Below are 18,771 nucleotides of genomic sequence, written 5' to 3' on the forward strand. Positions count from 1 at the left end.
AGTGAATAGGGTGTTTGGTGTCATTGAGCTGTAACTATAATATTATATATATAATATAAAATACATTTAAATACTGCAATATTGGTGTCATTTGGCATTTTGGCACACATATAACATAACAACTAAAAGTCAAAATATGATTCCACGAACTATACAGACTAATACATATTACATATATATATATATATATATATATATAGGCTAATATTAGCCCTCCGATCAGCATTCTGCAGCTCAATGATTTATTTTCGGTGAATTGCCGTCCGTCTATATTTTCTTCCAAGAGACATACATCCAAAAATCAAACTCTGCATAGGATATCATATATATACAATGAAACTTCCATTTAACGATTATGATTTTTCAGAACAGTGACCTTCATTATTAATTACACGTTAATTCTATTTTACGAATTTCTCTAAAATATGATTTTTTTTTTTTTATTCCCCGTGAGACTTTGTTGTATGGAAGTTTTACTGTAGTTTATAGTATATATTATAACTACTGCAGTAACTATACGGAAAACGGAAAACTATAGCTGCGGGTTCGAGCCAGCGACCTCTGGGCTCTCCGACCGTAACACATATTAATTATCGACTATCGTATAGCGCGTATATAAAAACCTAATATTGCACACACACACACACACACACACAGACGTATAATAATAATTAATATGGACGCGATGAATATTCATATAATATATTATCGTTCGTTATGAATGACATATATATATAGGTATATACACGATATGAATAAGGCGTGGTATATAATTTTCTCTTGGTATAATATAATTGCGGTGCTCCTCCTCTTTCCATATACATATTATAATATACGTACATATAATGCGTTGTGAATATGCACTGCACCACCGCGGCAGCGGTCGCGACTTGATTTATCGCAATTAACTATATTATATTGTACATATAATATGCATAAACGCGTTCGCCATAATATAATACTCTCGCAAAATCGAGTGTGTGTGTGTGTGTGTGTGTTTAAACGACGACGACGACTATATAATATACAAGTGCGTGGGCGTTTATTGGCGATGGGGTGCTTGGAAGGGGCGATGTGTATAAATTTTAAACTCGGATTCGCCGCGTTCCGCGGTCGCAAAAAGCGTACGTATGTGTGCATGTATATATATATTATCATATTATACGCGAAAACGCATCCATAAATACGCTCGGCAGTGCAGTGTATATGTTGGGAGAGGCTGGTGAGGTCGCGGGTCAAGCCAATTATAATGATACGATAGTGTGTGTGTTTGTGTTTGTGTGTATACTTATATTAAAATGCGTGTTCCCCTCCTCGTGAAGAGACTATACAAGACGTGGACGGTGAGATGTTATTATATAATATTGGTATTTCCATCGGGCGGAGGTTCCGGAAAAAAAAATTCAAATCGATCACGCATAATAATATGCGCTTATTTGAAGATATTCCGATCCGTTAAATTATTGATATTATTATGGTTAAGAGACTAGTGGACATTTTTTAATATCGTTTTCGTGAAAAATAATGTCTTTCTTCGATAGTATGTATATCGTATTATTCGTATTACTACTATTACAGAACATTCCTTAGAATTTCGAATAATCCGAATTTGGCCGGTTTCACTTTGTTCACAATGTACCTAACGCCAAACGTGAACACTTGCTCAAAATTAAACACGATTAATTTTTAACTAAAGGTTGAATTTTAATTTATAACTATATAATAATTTATAGGTATACATCCTATGTACTATGTACATTGTACATACCTATACATTATAATATAATAAAAATATATAATTAATATTAATTGTTGTTAATACATTTATATTTATTTTAATTGATATACCTATTTCAATTTTAAACTGTAGCAATCTATTTAAGAATACTGAATAACTAATGATAAAATAGAAAAAATATAATAATATAAAGTATAACACTAATTTTATAAATAATTGGCCATAAAATACACAAAAAGCTCTCATTTCGTACGGGGTCGAGCGATAACCATAATCAGTTACCAATGCATAAAGTACCTACTTTGAATAATATTTCATCATTTGCTGAAAAAATCCAACCGAAATTATTAATGTAATATTTTGTTAATCGATTTGAAGTAAACAATTTTTCTTTTGATATTTTAAACTAAACCCTACTCGTGATATAAAAATAGTAATAATGATGTGTTTCGAACAACATTTTTATTTACGTTTGATACAAATATGAAAGGTGAAAAAAATTGAAGCACGCCCTAAAAAGTTGAATTTATATCAACAAATGCAAAACAATTCAAAATAAAAATATCATTATTAATTTAAATAGGTACCTACCTTCTCAGCATCGTCGAGAGTCTGACACTCTATAATAATCTACTTTTTTACAACACGCTCCTGAAACCAATTTGGATGTATAGCATTCAAGTATATGGCTCCGCAAAAAAAATTATAAATAATCCAAAACAAAATAATATTCAAAGCACTAAGAAATTTTATTTGACCCTTGACAAAAAGGTTGGTCATCGTGGTATGCGATATCTCATTGTCACGGCCGGTTTTATTTTCTATTCCATACCGATGCGATTCGTTGAAATCCGTTTATGGGGAAAATCCCGTCAATTAACAGAAAATCTATACAGAAAAATACCGAGTCGTTATCACTGAACACGTAACCAGTAACCACCGAAAAGTGAAGACCGCCAAGGCGCATATTAACCCGATTCGGCGAATGCAGACATTCAGTCGACTAATACAATAATAAGTTGGTGTCGCGTTTGCGTAGTTTTTAGTTTATAATAATATGTGCTTATAAATCGCTTCAAAATTTAATTGTTTGGGACCAGATCAACGTCGAGGAAGCAGTTGCAACTATTACAAAATACAAAATATTACAATACGGTGACGACAATATTACGACGACTTAAGTTCTATCGACTATCAGTAAACTTTTGCAGGCGATGAATATAAAATCACTACGAATCAAGGTAGGTTTTTTCTTTTCTACAGTTATATTTGGCGTGTATAACTTCGATTTCTAATTTTGGCACTTAAACATATAAATTTGGCGCCACATATAATATCTATACTCGTGTATAATAATATTGAATACCTATTCAAATTTTTTTATAAGGAAAATAAGTACAGTCCTATGTTTCCTTCCAATATTATGATGAGTATTTTTTTTATTCAGTGCATTAACTGTTTAATTTATCAGGTCAATTAAATTATGATTACACTAATAATAATTACGATTTACGACATGAATAATTGAAGGTATACACAATTCAATATTTACATAATAAATAGATAGGTATATTCCATTTTCAATGTTTTATTAAAATTAAGCTAGTTTTCTGACGCTATAGGCTATGAGAACTGTTAGCATTGGTCAACATATTATAAGTAATAAAAATAAACCGATGGGATTTAAAATTATTTCAGTGGTTTTCTATAAGTGTGTATTGTATAAACAACCTAAATATTTACCCAATACAATAATTTGAATAATAATTATGAATATCTAAAAAATCGTATTATTTAAAAAGTACCTATGTAAATAAAAATAGGTATTATAGTGTAGTATATCATGTATATTAATAAAATACGTACAATAAAATATACTGTCCATGAAATAAGCTTACACTTTATTATTCAAGTTCTCTATATATTTTTTAATACTGTTCGTGGGATTTTAAACTAAACCATTTGATTATAAATTTTACCTACTTGCAATGCTTTTAACTCTTTTATTTTGTACAAATTAATTTTTTAACTCTATTTTATGTACTATCACTTTTGGATTAATTAACATTTTTTAAGTAATTTATCAACTTGGCCCAAAATTGAATAAATGGGAATAATATTTTAAAAGAAAATTATTAAATTTAAATTAATTGGACGCATTTTTTTTTAAATAGATACCATATAATAATAAGATACTATTAAAATTATTTATTCCAAAGTTAATCACTATATAATTATAAAATATAAATCAGTATTTTATTTTATTATCCACATTATGAAATTACTTATTTAAAAATATATATTTTTTGCTATTAGCAAACAAAATTTTAAATTCTGATTTTTTTTTTTAACAATACGTTTAATTTTAATTTTTCGATTCAAAAAAATAATGAAATTAAAAATCAAAGCATTTATATCTACCATATAAATCGTATGCCATAAAAAAATATATTGTTAAACTAATGGTTTAGAAAAATCCACGAAGAAAAACCTCCAAACGTCATTTGAAAAAAAACTCAAAAATAAAAACGCACCACATCGGTAAAATAGCTCACCAAAAAATAAAAGCACAGAATAACAAGTTTATAGGGGTAGTGCCATCATGTATTTTTGTTACACGACCTATTAATAAAAATTTTGACTGCGTAGAGCAAAGTATAGTGTACTTACTTAATTTATGATGCTATAGGTACCAGTAAACATGTCCTCTCGTATCTAAAAGTAGACCATTACATCAATTTAAACTTTCACAACAAAAACATAAACAATGTGAGGACTGAGAACACAGAGGAAACTTAAAATCTTATACAATTTAAATTTTGAATAGCATAATCTGAAAGATGAAATGCACAGTTATTAATTATTATTATACTATATTAGATTATGATTTTAAAATTATTTTTATTTCATAGGTATTTTTTCCATGGTTCAAAAATTATTACGAGTACATTCATTTGTCTGCTCAGGTTCTAAATTATGAATATAATTTTAGTATACGAATATTAATTATGGATTATTTCTATTTTTTTTTAAATTTAAGATTTCGGAATTTAGTAGATAGGGTTTTGTGATTTGGTAACCCCATTACATTAAGTTAAGTTGTTGATTTTTATATATTATAAACATATAGCTCAGATATTATTATAGAGACATAAAATAAAGTTTGCCAATTGCCCCCCTCCTCATAGTGTATCTACAAGTTATGGAAATTTTCAATATTATAGTAGTAGGCAATATATATTCAGTGTGGGTAATCAAAAAAACTAAGAAAAAAATTGTTTTTTCGTCATCTTCAATTAATGTTTAATAATAATATTATTATTTCTGTTGAAGAACTTTTCGATCACAGCAAAATGTTTGTGTTAGCAAAACAGAACCGTTTTGAAAAATCGTATTTTTGCCAGACAGTATTATTGAAGACAACTGTATATTATAATGTATACGTTTTATATTATAATATATTGTTATATTCCGGGACTCCAAATTCTATTATACCGTTAACAAAACGCAGCAGTAGGTATAGTAAGTAAATACCTAAATGACCGAACCTGACTATTTGCAGTCCTAATTCAAAACGATATTTGTTTAGGGCTATAACTATTTATTTCTTTTTTTCTTCGTGAATCACACGTTCACACTTTCCACCGTCTGGGACATGATATATTTAATATTATAAACATTTTATGCACCTATAATACTGCTCTCAGGATATACGGGATTATAATCGTTATCGTCCGTCCTGCTTATTGTTGTACCACCTAGGTAGTATCGTTAACGATGGTGATTTGCACAGAAAATCTTTTTCTGCAGAGCAAAAAAAAGAAAACCGTTTCAATAAGGTATTTCAATGGTATAATATAATATAATAATAATATACACGTTAAAACGGCATTGACAATAGTGATAACAATAATAAACTGCGGTTTCTTGTACAATGCTCCTGCAGTTTAACAATCGTAAATTTGGAGAGTCGACGCGCCTTATACCTTCCTTAATACGCTGCATTTAGTTCTCTGTTATTATTATTGCAGTGTATAAGACGAGTCGCAGATATATGCACGCGCGTATCTATTGTAACGGGGGTTCTAGTGTTTCCGTTTCAAATTTTTCTTCTTGATATATATATTTTTTTTCAATTGTCGTCTGAACCTTTTGACGACACAGGTAAAAACCGGGTGGGTGACATAAACACGCTTCGAATATGTAGTGCGAGAATATTATACGCAGTACATCATCTTGTACGGACGAGCTATTTATTATAATACAGGATATAAAATGCGTTTTTACTTAACGATTTTACTGCATGCCCGAATAAGACAATGCTAAACTATGTGTATCGATAACAAGATTATAAAAAAAAAAATTAGTCAATTTTAGGCACTTATCCAATAAATAAACTAACGTGTTATTAATAATGTTATGGATTACCATTACTAAATTAGATACTCGCCGTATATATTATTAACAAACAGATCGATTCCCTGTATTTCGCAGTTCGTTTTCGCATTCCTCACGATATTATGATTCTCAAGTCTCAATTCGTTTTATCGACCGTGTTTGTTGTTTTTTTTTTCCACTAGAGTTTGTTATTGTTATTGCCGGACGATTTCAGTTTCATCAGCACATAATCTCTTTGCACATTTATCGACTCGGATACGATTCCACTCTTCCTTTCATGTACACTGCAACAGCAGCAGTGTACACGCTATTATTTGTTCGCATTCTTGACTACTGCATAGTATATTATTATTATTGTTATTCGCATGTATACTCATCACTCGTATACAATGGACGGTAAAAATTAATCGCAACGGACCCGCTCTCGTTTCATTTTTCGTATACGCACACCCTCCTCTGCAGACTTGCACGGTGGAATCGAATGGCGAAAGTCACAGCAACAGGTCGATCGCGTTATGTATAATATTATAGTGTTGTACTCGAGCGTATACCTAACGCGTGCGGCTCTCGTCATCGTCCGTCATCCGCATTGTGCCGACGAGAGGGTTGAGGGTGAGATTTCAAAGGATCTCCTGTCGTTGTCCTCCTCCTCGTCGTCGTCGTCGTCATCGTCGCGCACACAGAATCCTCGTATGCAACACACTCGTGGGGGCCTACGAGGGATACGGAATCGGGATGGGTAATAGGACGTTTCGGGTTGTGCGGTGCGGTAGTGGTGCGAGCGGGCTCGACCGTTTCGGCGGCGGCGTGATGCCGTAAAGGCGCCGCCGACGTATCGTAATTATTATTGTTGTCGAGTCGGCCGGCCGAGAGGTCTATAGTCGTATAGTATAGTAGTAATAGTAGTAATTCGAGAACGCGGGGCGCATTGTGCGCCGTAATATTATCGCTCACATATATATAATATGCGCGTACAATAATGATAATAATAATAATAATAATATATCATGAGCTTCGTATATGCACAACTACTACGGCAGTGCTTGTATTACAAAAACGGACAATTATTTTCGTTATATTATTATTATTATTATTATTATTATTATTATCATCGACGTGGTCGCGGTAAAGCAAAAGTATACGCACGCGCAGCATCAGCAGCACACACACATACCAATCAATCTCGTTTTATCTCACTCTCCCGCGAGTTCCCCGCTCGCCCTTCCGTACGTACACATCGTATATATACCTATATAAATATAAGAAGTATACGCGCGCATTGTTCTTGGTCCACCGCCGCCGCCTGTCCGTGCGGGCAATTACGCGCGAAACAAACAGTGATTGACGTATGAATCGCCTCGGCCGGACGAAACGCGTTTTTCATTCGTATATTATATTTTATATCAATACCTACCTCCTACCTATGCGTATAATATATTTTATATACCTCTCTTGCCGCCGCCCGGCTGTTCTATATATTATTATCGTTATTATTATTATTATTATTATTATTATTATTATATCGCCGATGTTATGTCTGCGTGTGTTTGCGCATAGCCGCCCGCGGTGTCGGCGAGGGATGGTGGAAAGGTCGACCGAGCGAGTATAGCTGTACTACGACGACGGCGGCGGCCCGGACTATGATCGCGTCGTGTAACGTTATTAAAATAATAATATAATATTATGCGGTACGTTTAGGCGGCGGCGTATTACGTTTAGATCGCTGGTGTCTTAATCGATTTATCGCCCTCGCTTAACACTACACAGTTAGGTCCTGACCTCGCTCTCGACTCGTTTACCATCATTATTCGTATGCCGCGAAACTTTCGGTGGGTCGACTGCAGGGCCTAATCCTAACTTCCTATTAATATATTGTGATTTTCGACTAAATTCTAAAATCTACGATGCCCAAAAACGACTCGTAATCCATTGGTTGAAGAATATACTAAAATATAATTGAACGAAAGCATCGTAAACGACCGACCGAAATTATTAAAATTACCATTCTCGTTTTAATAATTCGGAATGTGTCGCATCCAATATATTCATATATATATATATATATAGATACTACCTCATCGATCTTTATCGTATAGAACAATAAATTATATATTTTTACGATCGCTGTTTTCATAAAACATTTCAACTCGAAGTAACGATCGCTTAAAATCGTTGAGTATCAATCCTCTCCTCCTCTTTCTGATCAGGAACACAACGCTAATAGAGGATCATAATATAAAGTGTGGGTGATTGTGTGTGTGTAATATCTATGCATCTTTATAAAACTTTTAGTGCAAAAGCCAGAGACGACCAATATACAGTTATAGAATTACTATGTCATGAATCGTCCTGTAGTCGGAGTATCATAATATTCATAATATTGTCAAATTTTTAATTTTACACATTTTACGATTTTCAAAGCATGATTAAAAAGTGTACTTTGACATCGTTTAGTTCAATCAATAATAATTTGTTCAGTTAGTTTTCGATTAGTGTTCAAAAATTAGCTACCGATTATACTCGTAGGTAATAGGTTTTTATTATATCTACATATTTTTCGTTTTTGTCATTAGTACAGGAAATCGAAATGATTAAACGTCTATTGTTACATTTCTATACAGTCTATACACCAGTGGTCATTATGATTCGTTAATAATTATTTGACAAAAATGTAATCGATTTATAATAATTAGGTATATATATTTTAATTGTGCACAAATTCAAAATCTTATAATATACAAATACCTAATTAATATTAATATTAATATAATATAATGCTTCAAATTAGGTACAATAATACTATATGTATAGCCGTGTGAACATTTCAAAATATTTATTTAATGCCAAAGTGCCATTTGTTGTCTGTCATTATAGTATGCGAAATTAATTGTAGTATAATAATAAATCGATTTAACCATTTTATATTGAAAATACAAATTGTCAAATGAAAAAAGTATAATAATGATCTGATAAAATAATTAGGTTTATTTGCCGGTACACATTCCACCACTTTTTTCCAATATAATTATTTTTATCTGTTAATTTAATTTTTGTCGGTAATAAAATAACGATTTCCTGATTATCTACGTTTCTCTACAGTATAACAAATTAATAATATAATTGTGCAAAATACTACATAGTACATACATACCTTTTTATAATATTATTAACGTGAAAAAACGGAATAAATTATCATAAACATTATCAAACAGTTTACAGCAAACACCTATTTATTTGACATACTTTGAACTTGGCGCAGCATTATATTAATAATGTCTGTCTGTATTTAAATAAATTAATTAATATTGCTTTATACATATCATTTTAATTATCTGTTAACAAAGAATTCTCTAACAATTACGATCATACCAATTTAACAAATTATTTATTAATATAACTTATTAAAAAATAGCATTACAGTTTCAATGAAGCTTTGTGATTTGCACTTATAAATTATAATAATTAATAATTTACAGTGCTTAAACTTTTATGTTCTAAAATTTTACTAAACACGAATGGCTTTACAAAGTATGAATGTACAGAAAATCACTATAACACAATGAAAATAATCTTGAACATCATACTTTTAACTTTTAAGCTATCGTTGTCAAAGTCATATTATGGGGCTCAACAAATTGACAAGAATTTAAAATCAATAATAAGGCATTTTCATTTGCCGTCATATCGATATGTCAGCAAATCAAGCTTTAATGAGAGTAGGTAGCAGATGAGCCATTATTATTTATTATTATCCCTTGTATAGGTAACCCGTGGTTGTAGGGACGAAAATAATTTAATTTACCACGTCAGACTTTCTGCACATCTTTCTCCTAATCATTATAGTCGACAATGATGATTTCTATGTCCTATTCAATATCCTGTAACATATTTTCCAACTATTTTATATATAATACGAGTATATAAGATTTAAAGGTACTTTTTTTTCTTATAAAAAATATCGAAATATTTCCAATTTAATCATATAATAATTAGCAGAGATACGAATTTCGTGCATTGAAAATAGAAAAAATATGCTTAAAATATACACTAAAAAATTCCAATATATTTACCTATAAAATTTTTTTTTAAGAAATTAAGCTCTATATTTTTTTATTATTATTCACCATAATGATAATTTATGGAAGATCTCGTGTAAAGTAGCAATATATTAAATACAAAAACGTTCATTTTTAATTGAAAAAAAATATTTTCTAAACTTTTATTGGAATACCGAAATAGATTTAAAATAGTTAACTTTCCAGTGTAAAACGATACGCACAGTCACATTATAGTCATGTATGTCATCACTCGTCACTCACCAAATTATAAACAAAATAAAAAATTGTTCTTAATATTTACTGTTTTAATTTTCTAAAATTAAAAAATTTCATTACTTTTTACTTAACAGTAATAAATTAAGTTAGAACCTTCTTAGAAGTGTATGCAATAATTGTTTTTATCCAAATAAATTTTACCTAGTAAAACATTATTACTAATTTTACTAAATTATAATAACTATAGTGCGCGTTAAATAAAACTATTGTCATAGATATTATTTGTTTGAGGACCTATAACTTATACATATATACTCATTCTGTTGTAACAAATTTAATTATATATAAGTACTATACCTATATACTTCAAAGTTTTAATAATTTGAAAAATTAATTTATTAGGTATCACAAAAATATTCAAGTAATAAATATTGCTTAATATTTTATTAATTCGGTTTTTAATACGTTTTTAATGATTTTTATAATAATTTATTTATTTGGTGAAGTAATCTAGTACGTTCGTATAACTTTAACTCTCCAATCTATGGAACGATTAAAAGTTGAAACGACTTTTTTGTGTCAGTTTGCATAAATTAAGAATGAGAATATTATACGTATGTATGTTTAATCTATGCTGTTTGTAATGCAAGCTTATAAACTTCTATAATAAAAGTTCTTTTAAATTAAAAAAAACCTTAGATAAGGTTAGACCGGACGTATAAACACAGTAAAGTAGTTACGATATTATTACTGCAGCTATCATTATTTTAATCGTAAAAATGAAAAATACAACTGTTCCGGATATTGTGATATAAGTATATATTTTTTATACTTTAAAAGTTTTGTTATTTGTGTATCAACTACTAGGTTATTACTTATTATTTATTAGCTTTAATTAGAATTTACATTTTATTAGGTGATTAGTTGAGTCAATTTAAAAAAAATATATATATTATTTTGTTGATGTTAAAAAAATTGTTTGATTGATTATAATGATTGCCTCGAATGGCCTTGTTTTTTTCTAACCTTTGTGAAATTTGGTCGGGAAAAATCTATTGTCGTTAATTAGTATAAATCTTCCAATTTTAACAGTTATATGCGTTTACGTGGATGCGTTGAAAAAATGAAATAGATCGTTTGATGATTTCGTAGGTACCAGCTATAGTATGATAATGTTATACAGTCGTAGTGGAATTTTGAGAGTGCGATTTTACATCGTTCCGCCGATATACGCACTGTCGTCCGATATACGAATAATATATTTTAATATTTTGCTCGGTGCGATACCTAATAACGCAAGAGTCAGCTCACAATAAAATAATAATAATAAAACATCTACTCAGTCATAACATTATTATATCGTGATTCGTGGTATGTGGCGAACCGACAACAATGACAGTGTGTTCGGCGGAAAAATTAAAAACTAAAACTAATTTAACGACCGCCGGATGCGCAACAAAAGCGCCCGAACAAGGGGCGATATTAATCCGTCCGAATGTTCGTTATCTTTCGTGGATTTTCCTGCGGTGAGAAAAATCTCTGCGAAATTGGAATTGTTTCCGTTCGTTCATCCGCCAAACGTTCGCTGTTGTCCATCCCGATAAAAACGGGGAAACAATCAAAACCGGCGGCTTGAAGATTAGACCGCGCGTCGTAATCCGCGCTTATGCTTCTCTTGTGCGGCTATACTGCTCACAAACCAAAGATACCGTGTGTGTGTGTGCGTGTGCGTGTGATTGTCTAGTCCGGTCAGACGGTTTATATAGTGCAGGCTATGTCTAAAAGGTCCGATTGGTACGCAGAAATACGTCCTTTAGTATTGTACAGTATCGTTTATTATGTTTTTTGAAAACTTCCTATATGAAATTCAACAATACACTCTGATTCCTTCCCGATAATCGCTGTGGTTACCTTAAAATTAGAGAAATAAGAAATAACAGTAATCGTTATATTCGTTTTACTTCTGTGGTGTTATGTCAATTTTAGATTTCAAAAATCAGTGATAAAATAAAAAAAACCTAGGTGTATAATATGAATAATTTTAGTTTTATATATTAATAACTGATTGGTTCTATAATTATAATCCGTTATAAGAATTAGTTAATTTTAAAAGAAAAACATCCGCTGTTGTGCAGATCAATAAAAGATTTTCCTTAAATTAGATTCTGAGCAGAAGCGACGAATGAGTTGGTTTTAAAACAATGTGATTTTTTGTCTTTCATTGTTTTAGCTTTAATCTTCAACTTCGATGAAATCTGTTATAGTACGAAATTGGATCTATAATAGTTAATATTTTTTTGGGAGGTGGGTGGCTGCAAATGGCAATAGAATAACATAGAATGTAATAAGCATTTCAATAAAGTAGGGCCCGTGTATCCAATACACACTTGTTTATTATGAAATAAAATACTCGTATTTTATTGAGGCATTGTTCTAAATTCAGTATTATTGCAAAATATATTTTAAAATGTTTTATAAAATTATACGATATTTTAATACTTTTAACATTTTAACGTTTTCTTGAAATAGAAAAAAAAATACGTGAACAGTAATATAATGAGTATATTAATGGCAAAACCTAAGTAAAAATATTAAACAATAATTTACAATGTAAAATGTAAATTAATAAACGTGCCTACTGTACAATTTGTTAAATTAATATATGTATAATTTAATAAAACTTCATAATAACACCATAGCCAATACAAAATTCACTAATATATTATATATTCCATTTAAAAATCGATCAGAACGAATGTTATGTGCGCCCGGCACAATATCGCGAACTATACTAAGATACCTCTTAAAAGCAATATGTTGTTAATAGCTTAGATAATATGAGTTTGGTTTATCAATCTTTACCCATCAAATTGGGTAATAAATCCATCACGTGAATGATGATGGTCGGTATCGATGCTCATCAATGTGATGATCGTATATATTCGGGTAAAACCAAAGAAACTATTTTCCTACCTATCATTATGTGTAAGAAAATATATATTGATTCAGGGGGAAATATATCAGTCCAAAGGGGAGACGTGCAGTATCGCTAAAAATAGAAGGAGGGTCTTCAGCACTATGCAGATGAAAAGTTCAAATACCATTGAAACAACTACGCTTAAAATTTGGATTTCGAGATAGTGTCATCATATCATAAATAAAATGAAAACAATAATATTGATAACATCTCTTATAGAATGTTTCCCATACGATATCTGTAGTAGGTTTGCATCGAGGTCCGTGCACGGGTAAATTTTCAAAAGCGTATCCGCGGTATTCAAATGTTTGATTATTGTTATAATTAGTATTCCAAAACTAATTAAGTGCGAGTGTAGTGTTATACTTTACGGAAAAAAAGGTTAATTATTCACGTTGTACTGCCGCCGTCCGCGTTTCCATCTGTGGCGATCTACTACCGATCGTGTACGGCGAGTGAACTTCAGGTATTCGGTTGACAGCGAGTGATGCATATCACGGACCTATATATATATGTTTACACAGACACATTTTGTACGTCATCGAATCGCCTGGCCGCGGTTGTTCGGACATACCCGAAAAGTTTCAGACCGTACTATACCATATACGTGTGCGCTGCGGTGTGTTTGCAGCATGTGAATCTCGAGACCGAGCCGAATACTTTACGAAGTCCTTTCGAACGGATTTTCGTTCGAGTTTTCCCAATTTTATTTTATTTTTTTGTTTCCGCTGTCGTCGTTCGCAACTTTATCGCGGTGTCTATATGGATATTACCGCCCCGTGCGAGTAACCATAGGTATGCGTAGTATGTATTATATGTGCTGTATGTAATATACGGAGTGATACATTTTTTCGCAAGACCTCGATTACATTGTGATATCGATGTATACCTATACTCGAAGCTCAGCGATGTAACCTGACCGTTCAAAATTATTGAAAAAATAATAGTGATGTAGTTATTGAGTAACACTAACAAAGTCATAATATTAGTAAATAGGTAAATAATTATGCGTATACTATTATAAGGCTACGAAAAGCAGTGCGTAGTTTTTTCTTACCACATTTACCCGATAATTATATAAAACACACATGTCTTGCGCTCTCCCCCATCGTGACTTTTACTATAGGTAATCGGTTTCGCAAATATTATTTGCATACCACTCGAAAAACGTTCGAGTGTCAAGGTTAGGACACTCGAAACAGGTTAGCGGGTGGTTGAAGAGGAAGTTTATTAACTGGTTGGTACGAGTTGGATGATTGGACAAGGGACAGTGGTTCAAGTTGCAGAAATATCGCGTGTGACGCGATACTAGAATCGTCCTGTATAGTATTATACATATTATTATTATAATACAACGCGATGGAATCATCCACCGCGAGAAGGAGGTACACCTAACGTGTGCATTATAACGACTATAACGCACGCCTGCGCCCCCGCTTTCTATGTAGGTGTTTATTATATTTATATGGCGTATGTATAATTAACGTAAAGGTATTTCACGTCTCTTAGCCCGATCGTCTCATTCGCCGCGGAGTCTTCTCTCTCCTCCTTGGTGTGTACAGCATATATAATACATATATACATTATACACGTATATATAATATAGCTGGTATCCACACGGTCTTGACAAAGTCCGCTGGAAGCGTGGAGAGGTATAGTGGTGTATAATGTGTGTGTACGAGCGCGCGCGCGCAAGCATATCCGAGTATAATCGAGTTTTTCACCGTAACGCGACGTTCATCCTCCTCCTATTCCACGTCGTACCACCCCGCTAACCAATTCGCGATCTCGAAGAGAAATCGTCTTCGTCGTCGTCGCGGGCTGCGGGCGCGCGGACTTTTGGGAATTTGCAAAACTATTTTGATTAAGGATTATGCACGGTCGTCGCCGGCGGCGGTGGTAATCTTGCAGCTAGTCGCCGCGATGCCGCCGCTGCTGCGGACCCAGTGGTGCGTGCGTCCGGGTCGCGTGTGTAAAAATCGTTAAGTTTCGCGTCGAATACTAGCGTTTTCCTCACGACACTTATACGGACCTCCCTCCCCGTCTTGCCACTTTTTGTTGGATCACTGCGAGCGGGTGCAACTACGATGTCCGCGCGGTGGCAAGCGTTTGACCAAAGATATATTGGATATACCGTCGTTATAAGAAATTGTCTTTTATTTTGTTCTAAAAACACCAAAACAGACGAATCCGTTGTTGAGCATTTAAAAACGAGCAGGTTTAAATATTACCTGAAACATCGTTATAATCTTGAAATCGGTTCGTCCGCGATAACTTGAGCTTAGCTTAGTCATGTTGAGTTGATCAAAAAATTAATTTTTCAATATTTATCATATAGTTATATCGGGCTCGAGCTAATATATTCAATTTCCATATTTTCGTGTTAGCCATACATAATTACATTTTATCGGTAAAATTATCGTATTATATACAACATACATATATAAATTCCTTATTTTGAGCACGTATTGATTTGAATTTATATCAAATATCGAGTATTTTGTAATAGGTAGCATAATATTATAAAAAATATAGTTTTTTAATAGTTTTTTCACTATACGCGTTTATACTATGTAATTAGTTTAGTTACTTATAATACCATAACCACATAATTTTAATTTTATTATACACATGAATAGTTGTAAAAGAGATGTTGCAGTCTACAGACAAAATGCATACTGGATAATATTATGCACAATCGTGCTTAAATCATTTTTGAAAACGTTGGAATTTATTCAATTTATTCGAGTATACCTCATCATCGAGTAAATGAATATAATGGAATAATGGATGTATTAAAATGGAATGATCAATATAAATCTACAAAAAAAAAAAACTATACTAACTATACCTGTAAAAATCTGTCGGTATCAGCCTAAAATTTAAATATTTTCAATACCGATCTGATTAATGGCGCGGCGTACCTACGCGTAATCGAATTTATATTTTATTTATTTTCATTCTGATTTTATATTTTAGTCACTAACATATTAATTAAGGTTTTGAAATATCATTGACGAAATTAAAACTTAGTATTTTTATTGAAAACATTTAAAAACTAATAAATAAAATCGTATTATTAAGAGGAACTATAATAACGTAATTATTAATTAATAACATATTATATTATTAGACTGAAAAAATTATACTGTATAGTCTTACTAAATAGGTTTGTAATAGGTTTATCGTAGTTACTACCAGAAAATTGCAATACATACAATATTATACTGTTTTTAAAACAACATTTTATTAATTATTGTAACTAAAATTATTGTTGTCCCTGTGGAAACCACTTTTCATGGTCACATTTACCATATTTTGTTCCCCGTAACAAAATTTTGTTTTCAGTGTATTATTAGATGTATTGCTTATAAAATTATTGTTTATAATATTACAATAATTTAGTTAAAACTTTTATTAGTTACTGACTATAGTATCAACATTTCTAGATTAAACTGTAAGTCAGTCTCATACAACACTGCAGTTAATGTGTTCTTGCTGTTCAATCATTTAAATTAAACTTTAAAATAAATTATTTTCGAATATTACCCTCTATACAAACACGTAGCTATAGCTTGCAGAATACCTACTATATAATATATCTAGTTATCCATGTATAAAGTAGGTGCACAACAATAGGCACATATTATATCATATTATATCGAACATATAATTCGTACCTATACCTACCTACTTCTAAGAGGTCAATATATTGTTTGCAATATCCGTCCACTTCATAATAGTTAACGAAAAATCCATTTCTTTTTAAAATCTCGTCCATTATTTGACATATATTGCAGAGATCGCAAAATTGCTAGGTATCAGCCGCAATCAGTTTATCGCGTCGTCCTCGCAATTATTTTGAATGTTTATAGACATTGCCCGCCCCTTCGGCAGCAGTGGCTCGCCCAACTCGTGTATTGCATCACTTACATATACACAGCTATAACTCGCAGGACCGGTCGAGGAGAACAGCAGAAATTGTCGAAAACCGTCGCGAACGCCATACATATTGTATACACGTATAGTATCCGTATTCCATATATTATACATTTAACCGAGTTTGCGGGATTTATTTTTCTTCGACTTACATATCGAATTATTGCGGTGTTTCGCTGTTCCGTGTATAACTTTTTGCTTTCAGCGTGTATACTGTATATGTATATATTATATACGGCAATAAAACCGTACTCGACAAAGTCAACAAGAGAAGTTTATATAATAAAATTAATTGAATTGCACGCGACGCGACTATATACATATATATAAAATACATCGATTTAATATATATTATGTACAGCGTATAATAATATATTCTTCGTACAAAATAGTTTATTATATATTATATTATTATAACTGTGGGACGAAACAAAATATCCTTTTTCACTCGCTGCTGCGCCTGTAGATACACAAACAATTACGGACTGAGTCCGTGTTCTCTGTAGCAGTATATACCTACGTATCGGTGGCAAATGGTGATATTTTATAAACGGTGGCATGCGGTAAGGCATGGCCTGAGACTGTGGTTTGAAAAACCAAGCATTTAAAAAAATCTTATATTTTCTGCAGTTAATCTATTCTTTTAGCAGCTATTACAATTTACAACATTCGTAGATTCCAAAAATTATTGAATTTTTTTGTGAAGTTTTTTATAATACATTATCTTATACTGGCCGGGTTAAAAACCATTGTACATTTTTTAAAAATATATAAAAGCAATTTAATATCATTGATTGTTCAGAGTAAATATTTACACTATACTTAGTGATTTGTATATTTTTTTAATACACCTACACATTAGTATTGTATGCGAAGTGTTATATTTCGAGCGGTGCAAGTCTTGTAGTAGTTACTTATAATACGTTTCTTTTCACCTAAACAACAGCTAGTACGTATGTATAGAAACACACTCCTAGTTATATGGGGTGGCAAAATAATTTCGACCCTCCTTTCCTAGGGCACACGTTAATCCTTAATTTGCTCCTTAGATCACGGTGTGGGTGCATGTATAGCAAATACAATCTGGAAACTAACGCCCCCATCTCTTATAAACCCACCTCTAGCGGTGACTATATAGGCAAACTAGGTAAAGTCACATCACGTGAAGCTCAAGTACCCTAAGTATAACAGTTATATTATATCTGCTGCAGTCCAAAAACCTATATCAACCGACGTAACGCTTAAAAATCAAAACAAAATTAGGTTTAGGTACCTATACGGCGTGTTTAAAACCGTGTCGCAGGGGATAATAATTATTGCAGCCGAGACTATAATATAAATATGTAACGGCTAGCCACAGCTATCACGTGCCACACCAACGATAATACAATAAATTACGCATATATATAGTATATTATTATATATATTTTCAACTCGTACGTTTG

At 31.8% G+C, this 18,771-nt stretch overlaps 1 long non-coding RNA gene across 2 annotated transcripts in view; it reads left to right on the top strand.

Annotated features, from left to right (window-relative positions):
- The first annotated feature begins 2,690 nt into the window (after nt 1-2,690).
- The window catches only part of LOC114120551 (uncharacterized), a 65,087-nt gene continuing 49,006 nt past the window's right edge, over nt 2,691-18,771 (top strand). For both annotated transcript variants that reach the window (XR_007605924.1, XR_007605925.1), the window contains exon 1: nt 2,691-2,979. This is a non-coding gene — a long non-coding RNA (uncharacterized LOC114120551). The remainder of the gene's footprint in view (nt 2,980-18,771) is intronic.

This window comes from Aphis gossypii, chromosome X, assembly GCF_020184175.1.
Source record: "Aphis gossypii isolate Hap1 chromosome X, ASM2018417v2, whole genome shotgun sequence".
NCBI lineage: Eukaryota > Metazoa > Arthropoda > Insecta > Hemiptera > Aphididae > Aphis > Aphis gossypii.